This window comes from Chinchilla lanigera, unplaced genomic scaffold, assembly GCF_000276665.1.
Source record: "Chinchilla lanigera isolate Chin_1 unplaced genomic scaffold, ChiLan1.0 scaffold00021, whole genome shotgun sequence".
In the NCBI taxonomy this organism is placed as follows: Eukaryota; Metazoa; Chordata; class Mammalia; order Rodentia; family Chinchillidae; genus Chinchilla; species Chinchilla lanigera.
Window position 1 is genome coordinate 16,184,213 of NW_004955422.1, and position 17,089 is coordinate 16,201,301.

At 49.6% G+C, this 17,089-nt stretch overlaps 1 protein-coding gene across 8 annotated transcripts in view; it reads right to left on the minus strand.

The window, feature by feature from the left end:
- The window catches only part of Ano1 (anoctamin 1, calcium activated chloride channel), a 149,089-nt gene that overhangs the window by 119,687 nt on the left and 12,313 nt on the right, over positions 1-17,089 (minus strand). The window lies entirely within an intron of this gene.

Consider the following 17,089-nt stretch of genomic DNA (forward strand, 5'->3'; position numbering starts at 1 on the left):
GCCAGGCAGGCGCTTTTGCCGCTGAGCTAAATCCCCAGCCCCTGAAATGATCTATTTTTAAGAAAACAAAAAGAAAATGCTTTTTAAAAGAAATCACATGAGTGTATTTAGCTTAATTATTTTAAATATAAATGAAAAACACAGAGGTTCAAACTCCAGATGACTTAAAATTATACAAAGGCCCATGTGACACTACCCAGAGCAGGGTTCTCAGAGAGCTAATCTGTGCTTACAGAGCCGCAGAGTGGAGTGAGTTAACCCCCTTGCCACCCAGGTGAGCGCCCACCACTTGTGCTTCCCAGAAGGGAGGCGCTGTCCTGAGTCCAAAGCCTCCCCAGGGCATCCGTCCCTGGCTGACACCCACAACAGCGCTTGTCACCCAGGCATGACCTGGCCGGCATTTCCGGGATACAGAAATAACTACCACTGTTGACCAGCCACGGACTGTGGGCCCACTGTGTGCCAGCATCTCAGAAAGCAGTCCCTACCCCTTGTTTTTTTTTTTTTTTTTTCCAGTACCAGGAATCGAACTCAAGATGTTGCGCTTGCCAGGCAGGCGCTGTGCCGCTGAGCTAAATCCCCAGCCCAGTCCCTACCCCTTGTTAATGGGAAGATAGATGATAAGCCACTCACTACATGCCTGTCTGGGAGGATGAGTTCCAAGGAGCTAAAGCAAGCAGAAGTGATTCAGGTGTGCTGCCACACCCACAGAATCAGGGGATATCTCGCTGAGAAGCTGACAGCTGAGCAGTCATCTCCCTTTTTTTTGGTATCAGGAATTGAACTCAGGACCTTGTGCTTGCCAGGCAGGCGCTTCTACCACTGAGCTACATCCCCGGCCCCTGAGCAGTCATCTCAGTAAGGAAGAACCATGAGTCACATGGATCCTTGGGGAAGGACATTCCCAGCAGAGGAAATAGGAAGTACAAAGGCCCTGGGGTAGAAACCTGCCTGCTGTGTTTGAAGACCAGTAAGGCAGCCAGTGTGGCTGAGTGGTGTGAATGAGGGGGGGGGGTCTGGGCATGAGGACAGTGCTGTGGGCAGGGCCAGGCCAGGCATGGGCTTTGGAGGGCAGAGAGCCACAGAGAAGCAGGGTCTGCAGCTCAGGAGAGCTCAGCAACTTGGTGAGGACCAGGAGCAGAACTCTGATCTATCGTCTGTCACTGCAACCGCTGATGATCAGCTTGAGAAGGTGACCCTGGCCTCCTGAGCAGCAGCAGCAGGAGGGATATTGTCCCTCCCACCACCACCATCATAACCACTGTCTACATCATTGTTGCTATTATTTGCATCATTGTCATCATTGCCACTGTTACTGTTAATTTCTTCTTTACAGCCACTGTCCTCACTACCAATAGCGTCTCCACCGTCACCATCATCAGTACCACCATTATTGTCATTTCTGTCATTGCCATCACAACTGCAGCAGACACCAAGCCCCTCCTACACGCCTGAGAATGGGGTTAAGATTTTGGATGTTGCTATTTAGTCCCCACAAGAACCTTACAGGCTAGATATCCCCTCATATGCCTGGCATAGAGGGGAAGCTGAGGCTCAGAAAGGTCCAGTGACCTGCCCAAAGCCATAGCTGGGAGGAGAAGAGCTGGCACGGAGCTCAGTGCTGGTTCAGCAACACCACTCCAGCCGGCAGCTCCCTGGATGGTCAGGGAGCCTTATTTTTTTTTATTTGTCCATCTTTTCCCCTCCAGCTGAGACCCTTGGGTGCTCAGATGTCGTGGGAACCCAGCATTCCAGCACCGAGTCCTTGCAGCACCTGTCCTCTCCCACTGTCCTTTGAGGATGCCTGTTGAGTCTCTGGGGTTCTCTACGGTTCTTGACTCACCAGCTCACACCCCTTGGGAACAGATGTCTGTCCCTGTGCAAGCTACAGGGCTCCAGCTAGGGCTCAGCTCCTCTCTCAAGGGGTGGAACTCCCCCCTGCTGGGGGTGCGGGACTCCAGCCCTGTCCTTCTGCCAGCTGAGCCTGGGCTTCTGTGTGTTGCGACTGTCCAGAGCAGACACAGCTCAGTCAGGCAAGCTGCTGGCAGAGACAGAGCTTAAAAACTTGGGCTGCTGCTGAATGCCCCCTACTACCCACTCCGAATATTCCTAGGGGAACCACCACTGCCCCTTTCTGCCCTGGCATTCAGAACCGTGGATCCTTCAGGTTCCAGGAGAGGCCATTTGGTCTACTTCTGGCCAGTGACAGCTAAACATCCCCCAGGCCACTGTGACTCATTCAGGGATGGACACAGATGTGAGTTAAGATTATCAGCGCTGATCTTGGAACATCCGGGAGGAGGGTCCAGGGACAAGCACTCCTTGTCCATAAGGCTGCACACAGCGGAGGTTGGATACTTGGCTGTTCATCTGACCACAGAGAGTCTTTCTCAGGATGGTCCCAACCCAAAGAACAGCTGAGACAAGAGATGGAGACAGATAGAGCTTTGGAGATATTGGCTCCCTGGATGCAGCCATACCTAAAGCCAATCTTGGGTTTTCTGTCATATACAACCTGAATGCTCCTGATCATCAGCAGTGGGCTGCACTGAATCTACACTGTCTTGAATCTCAGTTTGGTGGAAACCACCCCAGATAAACTTGAAGCAGAAATTTTCACTACAGGCCAGTCTTCCTCATCCCACTCTGGAAAGCCCTTTTCTTTCTTTCTTTGACTCTCAGCCTGCAGATGCCTGGGACAGAGACACACACTCCTCTGAAGATTCTGGGAAGGAAAATTCTACACGAATTCATTAACAGTGCCTTTATTTTTAAGCCCTCTAGTGATGGTTTAAATATTTGACATTTCTTAAAATAAACTGAGATCTTCCCAGATGGGTAGTCTTGCAGTCTGAGCACAAGGCTATGACTCCAAAACCAGAACAGGACAAAAGCCAACCTCCCCCAGCCGTGATGTCAGGAGCAACGGAGCCATCTCAGTATTAGGCCGGCCCAGCCCTGGAGGAAATGAAACTGACCACTGTCCCACCTTAAGGTCTGGGTCACCTGGGTTTGGGGAAGCTGAACTCTGACCTTCCTCTTAGACACTCATCTGAGAAACCTCTGGCTACACACGCTGCAAAGAATTCTGGTCAGCTTGGTTTAATCTGGGCTCCCCCTGGCTGGTAGGCTGTGAAGGACAGGGCCTGCGTCTGGTGTATGCAGAGCTGTACTCCTGGGAAGCTCCACGGGCAAAGACAGCAGATGCTCTATGAATGCCGGCTCAGCCTCAGAGGGCCATGCAACCTCAGTCGCCTTTCCCTCTGCTTCCAGTGCTGTGCTGCGTAAGTCACCAGGCACTCAGGGGCTTACAGCAACACAAGGCTATCTGGCAGCAGCTCTGGAGGTCGGACATCTGAAACAGGGCTCACTGGGCTGCAGCTGGGGAATGGGTGGGGCTGGCTCGTTCTTGGGGGTCCAGGGAGAATCTGTTTCCTTGATTTCTCCAGCTTCTAGAGGTGCCCCTACTCCTTCCTCCATTGCAAAGCGAAAAGCATCCTTCCATCACTGCTTCCACTCTTGCCTCTCTGATCCTGGCCCTCCCTGCCTCCTCTTCCTCTTGTCAGGATGTGGGATTACACAGAGCGGACCTGGATGTCCAGCTTGCTTCCCATCTCTAGGTTAGTGAATTAGCAGCTGTAACTCTGCGTGTGACCTCCATCCTCCATATAAGTCAATGGTCCCATGGCTAGGGAATCCGGGGGGAAGCTGCCCTTTCTTGACCTGTGTTTGATGAGCACAAACAGAAGCACACCGTCAGCTTGGTGTCATCCATCCCCTTTTGCTGGCGTTTGGGTCTTTTGGGGGAAGGAACCCTCCCATAGCAGCAACTCAGTTTTGAAGTCCTCCGTGCATGCTTCTGGATTCAGTTCACACGCTCCTGGCTTTCGGTGTCAAGGGCACTGGGAAGGAGCTGGGGCTGGGGCCCAGCGTGTGTGCTCCAGGGATGGCTTCCCTGGATCTGGCGTCCATCTCTAGGGCCCTCTGGGGCAAGAGATGGCTCCAGGGCCTCGCCCACTGAAGGGCCGATGTTTAATAAGCCTCACTACTGGGATTTCTCAGACGATTAACATGGGAAAAACTGAAGAAGAGTGCGCTGAGGAAGTAGATGCATTACAAATAATGAGGCTGCTCTAAATGGACGCAGGTTCTGGGGAAGAATGCAAACCAAGTCTTTGGTTTATTTAAAAATACACTTTATTTTCCATTCTGCCTCTGTTTATCTCTTTTAATAGAGCTAAAAATAATCCTCCTCATTCTAAAAATTGAAATTTATATATAGCTTACAAAAGAAAAGGCAGAAGGAAGGGCTAAAATATAGGTCAAAACAGCACCCTGTGACTGCTGTGGTCCCTTGTGCAAGGTAGGGTCTAACAAAGACTCCTTAGATCAATGAGATTAACCATTAAAATTTATAAGGAAGTGCAAGTTTCAGCCCTAAATGGGAAGCACAGCCCTATGCTTGAAAGTTACATCATTTTTCTTGATCTTTCTACAGATCAATATTTGTTCTTTGCTGGAGAATTGTATAGGGACAGGATGATAAAGAGCAATCAGGGGAGCTGGGAAGTTGAGGGTTCAAACCTCTGTTCTCCTTAGCAGCTGTTTGGGTAAGTCATTTGACTGCTCTGGGAAATCTGCACCAGTTCCCACGGGCATGTCCTGGTGTGTCCATAAAGGAAGTGCTCAGCACTCCGCCTGGAAATAACCAAGTAGTTCGTGATGAGGGACAGTAAAAGAAACAGTGACCATGAATGGTGACGTGAGAGAGCAGTCTTAAGAACCCAGCCTGCTTTGCTAGTAAAGTTAGCTCTTGTCTTCTTTGTCATGCATGGAGGATCATAATTTGTTTCTGTCTCTCTGCTCAGATGTGGCTTCCTCGGATCCCTCCCAAACGTCTGGCGCTATACCCTGCACCCAGCACTGTACCCCACCAGGCTCTGAGGGAGTCACGCTGACTGAGGTCTCCAAGGGGGCTGCTGGACCCCCAGCAGGATGCCAGGGCAGTGGGGACCAGAAGGCTGGTGACACAGCTTGGTGCGTCAGAGAACAGCAAGGGAGCTTCTTGGGAGACAGCGAGTGAGGGCTATTGCCTTCCCTCCTGTCCTCCTCATGGAAGGCTGGAGAGAAAGGTGAGGGGTTTTTGCCTTATGCCTCAGTCATCTCTGGCAAGCAGCAGGCTGGAGCCTTCTGCGCTGTAAAACGTGGTCTGAGGATTTCCTGTGGGTCTGAAGTGGGCCACTGGGAGGGAGCTGGCCAGGAAGGAAGGGACCCTGGAGTCTATCGGTTGAGTTTGCAGGAAGGCCCAGATTGGACGTTTTTATTACTCCAGGATCTAAAAAAAAAAAAGAACCCATGAAAGTCCCTCAGAAGAGTTAGCATTAGGCTGGGCTCAGTGGTGTACACCTGTAATCCCAGAACTCTGCGAGGCAGAGGCAAGAGCATTGCAAGTTTGAGCCCATCCTGGACAAGTTGGTGACTTAGCCAGATCCCGTCTCAAAATGAAAAATTAAAAAAGTGGGCTGGGGATATAGCTCAGTGCAAAGACTCTGGGTTCAATTCACAGTACGGGGGTGGGGGTGGGAAAAAGAGCTTTGAGGATCTGCCCCAGCTGGGAGCTACCAGCCCAGCCCCAGCCACTCCCATGGGGCCTGTCCTGACAGACTCCCGCCTCTCAGGCCTCCACCCCACCCTACCCTGGTGGAAAGGAGCTGGCCTTGAAGGCAGGCACAGCCGCACCCCTCTCTACCAGCCTCTAACAGGCAGCTGGCGGGGCTGGAGGAAGGGAGAAAATGATGCTTTTCTAGAATCTCACAAGGGACTGGGCAGTTTATTATCCACATGAGACATGTTTTTGTGATTAAAAGTGGCTGGGAAAGCTTTTGTTATGAGATGACCAGAAGTCATGGGCCTGCCCTTGAGTAACCCCAGGGGCCTGGAACACCCAGCTTCCAGAGTGGTGGGTGGGGGCCAGGCCTCTGGGAGACAAAACAGATCAAGCCTGATTTACTGGGCTTGCTGAGTTGCCTGGTGTAAATTCTCCTGCCATTCTCCACGGGGATTTGACTGGATAGAGCATCTAGAAGATACACACTTGGCTCATGTGAGTTGGTGTGACCCAGCTCCTACACACCCAGACAGCAGATGTGGGTAATGTTTCCTTGAGTTATCTTCCTTTGGGACACCCCTCCTGGCTCACATTCTATTCATATGTGTGTGTGTATGTGTGTGCATGTGTGTGCATGTGCGTGTGTGTGTGTATGTGTGTGGTGGAGTTGTGCATCTACACATGGGGGAATGAATGTATAAGAGGTCTTCTCTCTCCTCTGCCTTCCAAGATACTTAGATCACTGGTAACTCCCTTCCACTGTCTAAGTCTTACTATTGAATAAATGAATGGGGTACCTTCTCCAAGAAGCCCTCCCCAGCCATATGCCTGCCCAGCACCAAGGACTTTGAAGCCTTATTACAACAGCATTTTATAATCCCCTGACTCTCTGTGTGCCATGCTGGCAGAAGCTCCCTCAAGGTAGAGACTGCAGGGCCTATTTATAGATGCATTCCCAAGGCCATGCTCCAGGCTCAGCACTTAGCAGACCCTCAATAAATATCATACTCCTAAACAGATGCATAATTAATGCATGGTGTCTTGTTGGTGCAGACCCAGGGGACAGCCTTCAGCCTTGGCCCCAGACATGCTCTTCAATCTTCCTGTCACCCACAGGGATTGACTGGATGGGCCAGGTTCTGCTGCAATAACAAACAAGTTGGCTCTCAATACGGCACTTTACTTCCTGCTTGTGCTATCAATGTCCAAGCCAGGTTGGCAGGGTTCTGCTCAATGACATCTGGCAAGATCAAGGTGCAGGGAACCATCACCATCCTGAACACTGCCAGGCATGGTGCCAGAAGAAAAAGCATGCAGTGACAATCTAGAAACAGCAAGGAAGTATCCAGCCTGGGAATGACCCATCATCGCCTCCGCTCATGGTCAGAGAGCCAGGGCCAGGCCCCAGCTGCTAGAATCCAAGAAGTATCTCAAAACTCTTCATAACTTTAGAGCAGGGCCTCATTTGAATTTAGGATGGGCTCCCCATTTTCTGTTGCTGCCCCTGATGGTATGCAGTGGTTGTAAGAAAAAAATCTCTTGTGACAAGAACAAAGGTACATGCTTCAAGATCGACTGGGAAAGGGCAGAGCTGCTGGCAGTAGGGAGGAAGTGACATCAGAAACCAATGCCCTGCCTGCTTTTACATGGCTTTATTTTGAAACAGATTTATTGAAAATGGGAAATGTGCTCAGAGTTTAAAAGAATCTTTGATTCACAGTGTTTGCTTTTGTGATTCATTGTGTAGATGTTGTTCTTTTCTGTTAGGGCAAAGGGAGAAAGAAATGGTCCTGCTAACATTTGCAAGGAAAAGCATGGGGGTATTTGGGCTTCACACAGTCTGAAATGCCCATCTCTGCAGCTTAGGGCCTCAGACGCACCGGTGTAAGTTCACTCATCCATCACACATGTATTTGAGGAGCTCTACCTTGTGCCAGGTATCTTTTAAGGGAAAAAAGCACTGAACATTGAAGACCAAATCCTTGCACCTTGTAGAGCTTGCACTCTAGTGGGGAAGAAAAATGGAGAAAACTAAAAAAGGGAGATAAATAAAACCTCTAGTGGGACAGGCAGCCATCCCTGCTCGATAGAGAAATAAAGTAGGACAGGATGCTTGGAAGCCAGCCACCATGGCCATGGGTGGCTGGCCAGGACACAGCCTGACACTGTTAGAAGATGCTACCTCATGGTCTAGTTTATTGGTAGAACTGTAAAACTCAAAGTCTCCCTTTTGCTTTTGCCCATTGCCCACTCTGGGTGAGCCTCATAGCCCTGCAGGGGCATCCTGGCTGGGGCCTTGACTCCCTTCAACTCTTCTAGGCAGAAAAACCATGCAGCAAGACAAATGAGTCTGTGGTGATGGCCCCCTGCCCTTCTGGAGCCCCCGAGGGAGAGTAAAGCTCTATTCTTTACTCTCTAGGTGGAATTTCCTGTCCTTGGCATCCCTGGCCTGCCTTGGACCACTGACCATGATCATGAGGGCTAGGCTTGGACTACTTTATACTCTCTGCCTCAAAATCCAGTATCAAAGGAATAGAAGAGCCAGCACAGTGTCTGATTGCTCTTTTCACTCCTTGCAAGACACTTGGCAAACTTTACTTTTGTTCAAACACAAAATGAAAATGCAGGAAGCAGAGCGTCTACTCCATGATCTTCTGAGGTCTGTTTGAGTGGATGGCTTAGTAGGGACAGTCACTACCCTCCTGCTATCTCACGGAAAGGGAGAGGGTAGGAAGTGAGAACAGAAGGGTCCTCACAGCTGTGTGGCCATGGACGCGTTCCATACCTCTCTGAGTAGGGTTGCAGAGACTCTGCCTGGCACTTGTCCCAGATCCTCCCGGCCTGGTCCTCACAAGGCTCCATACTGATGCATGCTCCGGGGAAATGCAAGCACCGTCTTTCCCAGTGACGAGCCAGGGGCGGAGGTAGTGAGCTCTGACTGCACTAACTGGGCAGAACCCAGAAAACTGAGCTTGTGCATAAACAGCAAAGTGAGTTGACACATGGGAGGTTGTGGCGAGGTGTCACCGGAAGCCCAGGGAACAGGGGTCTTACCCCTCCATTCCGGGCTCATGTTCCCTACCAGTTGGCAATCAGGCACACAGCACACAGTCTGGGCCATGGTGCTGAGCTCTGGCACTCTAGGCAGTACAACCACCAAGAAGTCAGGGAGCAAACTTTAGTGACTGGGATTATCCCCAAACTGCCCTGCACATAGTAGGTCTGCACTACTAGGAATTGGTCCACAAGAAGACAGAAGGACATTTCCAAGGAAATGACTCATATAAGTTTGACCTGCCTTTTTCTCTTGCCTGAGGATTTTAAGACTTTTCAGAAGACAATGACAACAAAAACACTCAGCGGTGGCTCTCAAGGATGGAGTAAGGAAAGGACAAAAGAGATGGGGAAAAAAGCACAAAAACCTTCGTAAACAAAATGAGAGAGCTCTGCCTCTGTGAAACAAGGTATGCCGTGGTCCAGACACAGCGTTTCAAAATCACTACAGGTTCATTTGTCTCCATTCCTTGACCACCACCCCAGGCATGACCACTGCTTTCCCTTGGATCCTAGAACAGCCCCCCACCTGGCCACATAGCCCTCCACGCATTGTTCAGGCTGTGACCACAGCCTATGGGTATAGAGGTTATGGAGCCTCCAGAAGCCCCAGGCATGCTCTGTCCAGTGCAAAATCTACTTTGGAAAGTGGAGAGGTGTCACTCCCAGAGCTTAAACTACATCCCCATGATGTGCAAGACCATTTCACACAAGGTGCCAGTGGGTGCGTCAGTCAGCTTTGCATCCCTGTGATCAGTACCCAAGGAAGTCCACTTTAGAGGAGGAAAGACTACTTCAGCTCATGGTTTCAGAGGATTCAGTCCATGGTTAGCTGCCTCCATTGCTGTGGGCTTGACATAGGCAGAAGGGCATGGTGGAGCTGCTTATATCATGGCAGCCAGAAAGCAAAGAGAGAGGGAAAGAGCAGGAAGGGAAGGGGCTGGGATTTAGATATGGTCTCCAAGGTCGTACCTTGTAACTCCCTCCCTTAGCTAGGCTCCACATCCTATTTCCATCACTTCCTAATAATGCAGTCAAATCATGACCTCATGTATGGGTTAATCCACTCAATTAAGTTAGAGCCCTCAGGACTTAATCACTTCCCAAAGGCCCATCAACAAGTAAGCCTTAAACACAATGAACCTCTTGGGTGACATTGTAGATGTCAATGGTTGGATCTCTACAGTCTCACCTAAAGACACACATAAGAACCACCAAGGCAATTCTGTCCTGCTGGCTGGACCCAACACCTGCCTGCCCATAAGCAGCGAGCTGGATCACATATCAAAGGTCTACAAATGCAATACTATGTGACAGTGACCATGATGGACCACAGTGGCACTAACCACTACTGATTATCTCACAGCATTATGTTTCCTGAAAGAAGACAGCCATGCAAAAGCCTATCCTGCCTGATTCCATTGATATGGAGCTCAAATAGGCAACACTTAGGGTTAGCAGGCAGGGTGTCTGTCTGGAAGGTGGGATGGGGTGGATGGAAGAGGTCAGGAAGGTGGGGCACCACATTCCTTGTGCAAAGAAGCCATGTGAAGACACAGGGAGAAGGCTGCCAGGACACCACCTAGAAGCCAAGGACAGAGGCCTCACCAGAAACAACCCACAAGCACCTTGATCTTGCACTTCCAGCCTCCAGAGCTTTAAGACAATTGTTGTCTGTAGTTTCATTGGCCCAGCCTGTGGCACTTTGTCATAGCAGCCTGAGGTGACTTATACAGGGCTGCTTAGGATATGTGTACTTTTCTCTGTGTCTTGTCCATTGAGTAAAGATTAGAACTTCATTACATAGGGCAAGATTGGTCGTGGCCCTCTTGTTTGCTATTCTTTCCTGGCCTCTTGCCTTAAGATCAAGTTCAAATATGTAATGTGGTTATGAAGACCTGGTACAACCCACCCCTTGTGGCCTAGTCTCCAGCCTTGGGCCACTCTGCTGAAGCTACTAGACTTTGTTTTGGTTGCCTGAACTTTCCTGCCTCAGGGTCTTTGTATCTGTTAGTCCCTCTGCCTAAAACATGTTTTCCATGTTGTCACCTGGCAAGCTCCTACCTGTCCTCAGGTCCCAGTCAAAACATGTCCTCTCAAACCTCTGAATGCCTTTCTGATACCAATTGAGTCATTCTTCTGGTGTAAATTCTCAGAACACCCACCCTTTCCCTTCCTTGTATCCATCACCATTGGAAAGAAATAAAATATGGCAGCCTACTGCCTGCCTCCCCTCCCTGCTAGACTGAGTTCCCTTAGGGCAGGGCTGGTTTTTTTTTTTTTTAGTGGGATCACTGTGCTCATTTCAAATAGAAGGATGAGTGGAGGGGTGGTTATATATGTGGATAAAGAGGTGAGTGAATAAATAAATGAATGAATGAATGATTGGAAAAATAAATGAATGGATAGATGAATACATGTGTGAATGGGTGGATGCATGCAAGAACAGAAAATGAGTTGATGGGTAGAATGAATGAGTGGATGGATGGATAGATAGATGAATAGATGGATGGGTAGATGGATAGATAAAAAATAAACAGATGGACGGATGAATAGATGGACAAATGGATGAATGGATGGACAAAAGGATGAATAGATGGACAAATGGATGAATGCATGAATGGAAAAATGGATGAGTAGATGGAAAAGTAATAGAAAATTAAATGGATATATGGAAGAATGGATGAATTTAGGGACAAAATGATAGAAGGGTCAATCTCAATTTCTAGTAAATATACCTTCAACAAGCAACAATTCTGCAAATAGCTGTGTCACTGTGATCATCTTTGGGCCTCTGAGGTGTGGGAACACTGCAGGAATTAGTCAGCACTCCGTACGCTGCTTAACTTTAGGAAAGGATCGAAGAATACACTTTTGAGGCTTTCATCGAGGAGGTAATGGTGCACTTCTTTAAATATTTATGTTTTTAAAGTGCTAAGGTTTGGAAACACCTAGAAATCCTCCTGCCTGTGACACACTGCCTTGGAAGGCTTACCTGAGGCCTTCCAGCCATCTAACCAGGGGAAAGTAACCACTGAAAGTGGATGAGGGACTCGTCCCCAGCACCAGAGTGGGGGATGTGAACAGACTCTGGTTCCTTGCACCCCCAGGTGGGCAGCCAGCACAGACCAGGACAGGGGCTACCGTGAGCACCAGAAGCCCAGGGGTGCTCCTCAATAAACTGCACAGTCAGACTGGAGGGTGAGTGACTTCCCACTCCTCAGCCAGCTCAGAGACACCGTATGTCTCACACTTGCATACTCCCGAAGGCCACTTTCCACCCACTGCTCCACCATGCCGCACCCAAGCTCAAGTCTTCGTTCTTCCTTCCTGCTCGCTAATCCTCCCCAGGCCTTGGGCATGTTGGTCCCTTTGTCCTCAACACCCTTCCTGCAGCTTTCAGCCTATATTTTACTCATCCAAGGTGATGACCACTCCCTCCAGGAGGTCCTCTGAGCTCCGCCCACACATTCATCAGGGTTTCCTGGCACCCAGCCCCGTCCCCCCAGTCTGCACACAGAGGGGGCTTGCTCGGTGCAGACACCTGTCTCGGTGCTGGAGGGCAGTAGTGAGCAAAGCGCACAGTTCCTGCCCAGGGAGCTCCCATCCTAGTGGAGGAAATAACAATGGCTGTGGTAAGCATGCCGTGTGGGAGAGTGAGGCCCTGCAGACACTAATGGAACCCCGTGGGGACCCTAGAAAGGGGGGAGTTCCCAGGCTGTGCAGCTCTGTAGGGGGGGATGACCAGGCAGGGGGCACAGGAAGGACAAGGATGTGGGCCCTCCCACTGGCTTCCAGGGCTGCCTCATGACACCACCCTCTCCTGGAGGCTGTGACTGTCCCAGGCCCCTCCGGAGACTCTGCCCTCAGCTCCCCACAGAGGAGTGATATTCAGTGTCCCCTCACCAGCAGACAAGCCCTGCAGACCTTCCAAAGAAGGGCCGTACTCCCTGTGTTCCGGGTGGCTCCAGGTAAGGATGGATAATCTAGGCCCAGAGCAAGACAAAGGCCATGGTCCATTAGACAACTATCAGCAGCATCTGAGGGAGGACACAAGTGGCACCGCAGCCCCACACACACACACACACATCAGGCGTCTCTTGGGTCTCCGCTAGTGTCCTGCAGATCCCTCCCACTGTCCCCACCTCCCACTGCCATATCCACAGAGGCTCCCAGATCACTCCCACGTGATCCTAGCCCTGAGGGCCTCAGCAAGCTCACAGTCTCCCTGACCACTGGGGTCTCAGCGTGTCACAGCTCATGCTCGGTCACCCAGGGAGGCCACTCCACCATGCTCTTTGTCCTTTGCTTTCCCAGTTGGCAGGAATCCTGCTGGGTGTTAAGAAAAGGAAATCAGACTGAACTGCCAAGAATGTGCCTTCATTTCCAGATGTCAGGGCATGAAGGGAGCAAATGCTTGTGTTGTTTGTCCCCTAGGCCTGTCGGGGACCACGCTGATCTCCTGCACCTCTCGCTTCCTGGAGAACATGTTGCTGAGCCGCACTGACCCTCCCACTCCTTGTTGTCCCGCCGCCCCGTGGATGCAGGCTGGTGAGTGGCACAGCCACATGGGCCTCTAGGACTTGTCTCTGCTCCGGAGAGCCCCGTCGCAGTGAGATGCAGGGAGGACTTCTAACCCACCATGAATGGCAGTCGGGATGGCATACATCTCCCCTTGCAAGGTCTCCACGTCACGGGGCACCACTGAAGCTAAAGGTCTTATGCTCCATTTGATGTTGGATGGAGCAGGGTGGGGTGGCATAATCCCAGTCTGGGAGACTGAGGCAGGAAGAGTGTTAAGTTCCAGCCTCAACCAGGCAGTTAGCAAGACTCTGTCTCAATTTTAAAATAAAAGGGCTGGGACTATAGCTCAGTGTGAAGACCCTGGGTTCAATACCCAGTACTACACACACAAAAGAAGTGGGATGGGTTAAACATCTACATGAAGACCATAAAGTAAAAAACTTTTAGAAGAAAATAGCATGGACGTGCCAGAACCCACCTTGGAAATAATTTTTAGGGCATCACACTAAGAGGACAGAAAACCAAAGCAAATGTAGACAAGAGGGACTCCATCAAATGTCAAAATGTCTGCACAGCAGGGGAAAGAATCACCAGAGTGAAAGGGCAACTTATAGAAAGAGGAATATACTTGCAAGCCATACATCTGATAAGAGGCAAACATCTAGAATATGCAAATAACTCCCGCAACACAAGAATAACAAAATCAAATAACCTTATTTTTTTTAAAAAATGGGCAAAGGACTTGAATAGACTTTCTCCAAAGATGATACGCACATGACTCACAAGTTCAACATCACGACCATCAGAGAAATGCTGGTGTAAACCACAATAAAAAAAAGAAAGAAAGGAAACTACAGGGAGAAACCCATTGACCCCCCACTGGGACGGTAACTATTAAAAGAACAAAATAACAAGTCTTGGTGAGAATGTGGAGACATTGGAGCCTGGTGCTCTGTCGATGGGAATGAAAAGCGATGTAACTGCCATGGAGAACAGTATGGAGGTTCCTTAAATAACTAGAAATAGAATTATCACATGATCCAGCAATTCCATGTCCAGCTCTATACCTGCTTAGTTGCTAGGACAAAATTCCCAACACCCACAGCTCAAAAAGGACAGTTTTATTTTGCTTTTAGTCCATCGTCTGCTGGTGGAAGGGCCTGGGCAGAGGACAGCTGCTCATCTCAGAGCAGCTAGGAAGCAGAGAGGAAAGGGAGGACCCAGGAAGGAGATACCACCTTCCAGTCTCTCCTCTCTTCTATTTTTTTTTTTTTTTCGGTACCAGGAATCGAACTCATGACCTTGCACTTGCCAGGCAGGCTCTGTACCACTGAGCTAAATTCCCAGCCCGCTCCCCTCTCTTCTAACCAGACACCACCTCCTCACAGCAGGTCAAGCACATCACCCCCATATTCAATCACCTTCCAAAAGCCCCACCTATGAGTGCAGGAGGCTCTTGATGGACATCTAGATATAAATCATAACAATCCTCAAAAGACTTGAAAGCAGGATTCTGAAGAGATATTTGTACACTCATGTTCACAGTGGCATTATTTATAATAGCCAAGAGGAGGAAGTATCTCAAGTATCTACTGACAGATGATCAGACAAACAAAATGTGGTCTCTGTAATCTGGGGAATACTATTCAGCCTTAAAAGAGAAGGCAGTTCTGTGATACATAGACAATGTGGATGGGTCTTCAGTTAGGCTGATGTGAAATAAGCCAGCCACAGAAAGAAAGATATTGGAGGATTCTAAAGGTTTCTGCTAAGAGATCTCTACAGTCATCAAGCCCATAGAGACAGGAAGGAGGATTTGTGTGGACAGGGTGGAGAGTCAGTGTCCAATGGGGACAGAGCTTCAGTGTGGGGAGAGGAAAAAGTTTTGGGAATGGAAGGTGCTGATTGTAAGCATCATTGCATGGGGGTCAGGGAGGTGGGGACGGGGCCAAACACCTTGCCAGGCAGGGCGGGGTTGTGGGCATTGTCCACCTAGCTGTTCCTGGACCTGGCAGGTTGAAGCCTGGAGCTGGAGGAGTTCAGACAAGGAGAGACGGGGGCAGATGGGGAAGAGTCCGCGAGGGAGACTGTGATAGTGCAGGGAGAGAGCGAGGTTGGCGGCAGGACACCTGCTGAGCAGGCAGAAGTTTCGGGGTGCAATCCCAGGTGGGGTACAGGGCACAGGCAGAGCAGCCTGCAGGTGGAGACAGACGTCTGATCTCTGCGATGGCTCAGGCCACAGCCAGTGAGCCACGCGTGGGGACCGACGGCAGCGTTGGTGTGAGTCATCCTGAGAGAGGGCTTTTCCCATGGCTGAATCTGACCTGTGCCTGATCAACAGCCCCGCCAGCCCAGAGCCTGCAGATCCTCGGGTGCGCTGGCGCTCTGTGACCCCAGGCTGGGGCAAACCGTCTCACAGACAGAACAGTGGGAATGGACCTATCACTTGGTCTTCATTTGTTTTCAACTCAGCTCTACAAGTGGGTTGCATTCAGTTAAGAGTGAATCCATTGGCAGCCTCTGGCCCAGATCATCCCCAAGAGGGGAGGAGTCCACCCTGGGAAAGGACGGGTGGCTGCTCCTAGCACAAGACTAAAGCCTACACTTGGGCATTGTGGTGCTGCAGTACTGAAGCCCAGACCTTCCTCTGTGGTCACTCCCAGGAACTTTCCATTTTGAATTCTCCCGAACTGTCAAAGTAACTCGATTGGTCAGTTACTTGTGAATTGTGCACAGGAAATAAAATGAGAAGGGGTAAAAGCCATGGCTTTATTTATAGAAACCTCATTTTGCTATTCATTAAAAAAATAAACACAACCCACCTCACACTAAAAATATGCATCTGAAGATCAACAATGAGGCCATGTTTGGCTGAATCCACAGAGATTTCAAACTGGAGGAATTTCTCACAGATGTGCCCTAGAATAATTTGGGACAGTGTGCCAACCAACCTTTTTTTCATTGACATTTTAAGAAACATGTCACCTCCTCCTGATTGTGATGTTGGCAAAAGAAAGCCTTATGCTTTGATATGTTATTACAAGCTGTGTGATCTTGGCCACATTACTTAACCTCTCTGAACTGCACTGGCTTCCCCTGTGGAATGGTGGAAATGATATCTACCTTTCAGGGAAGGAATAAATGAAACAGCTCCCGCGCCTGCATTGAATGATCATTTGCTGAGTATTAAGGATATAAAGGGGAGCCTCACAAAGGGTACTGTTGTTGTTCCCTGATGTTTTTAAAGGGAAGAATGTGGTCACAAGCCTTGAGAGGCAGAGGTGTCACACGACACCTGGACATGCTTTATTCTTTTTTTTTTTTTTTTTTTGGTTTTTCTCCGGTACCGGGAACCGAACTCACAACCTTGCGCTTGCCAGGCAGGCGCTTTGCCGCTGAGCTAAATCCCCAGCCCCCATGCTTTATTCTTATTGTGTCATCTGAGAGTTGGTTCAGCATATTGCAAGGCATTGGTGCAACTGCCTGAACTTGAACCTTGACTCCCCTACTTCCCAGCCATTTGACCTTGGATGCTTCCCATTGGTAAGCAGTAGCAACTCCCTTGTAGGGGTCAATGACGAGTAATGATATGATCTTTACAAAGGATGCCAATAAGCACTTGGCATAAAGTTCCATGCAATAAATAGTAGCTGCTATAATTATTAATAGGGTTGCATCCGTATCTGTCCTATTTGTTTGAGAGAGTGCTTCCCATGATTCTCACAAAATACCAGAGAGAATCAATTTAAAAGGCTCACGGTTTTGGAGATCTCAGTCCATGGTTGGTCCCAGAGTTTTTGGGCCTGTGATGAGGCAGAACCTCACAGTGGGAAATGTGTGGTAAAGCAAAGCTGCTCAGATTATGGAAGTTGGGAAGAAAAGACTGAGAGAAGAAGTGGTGTG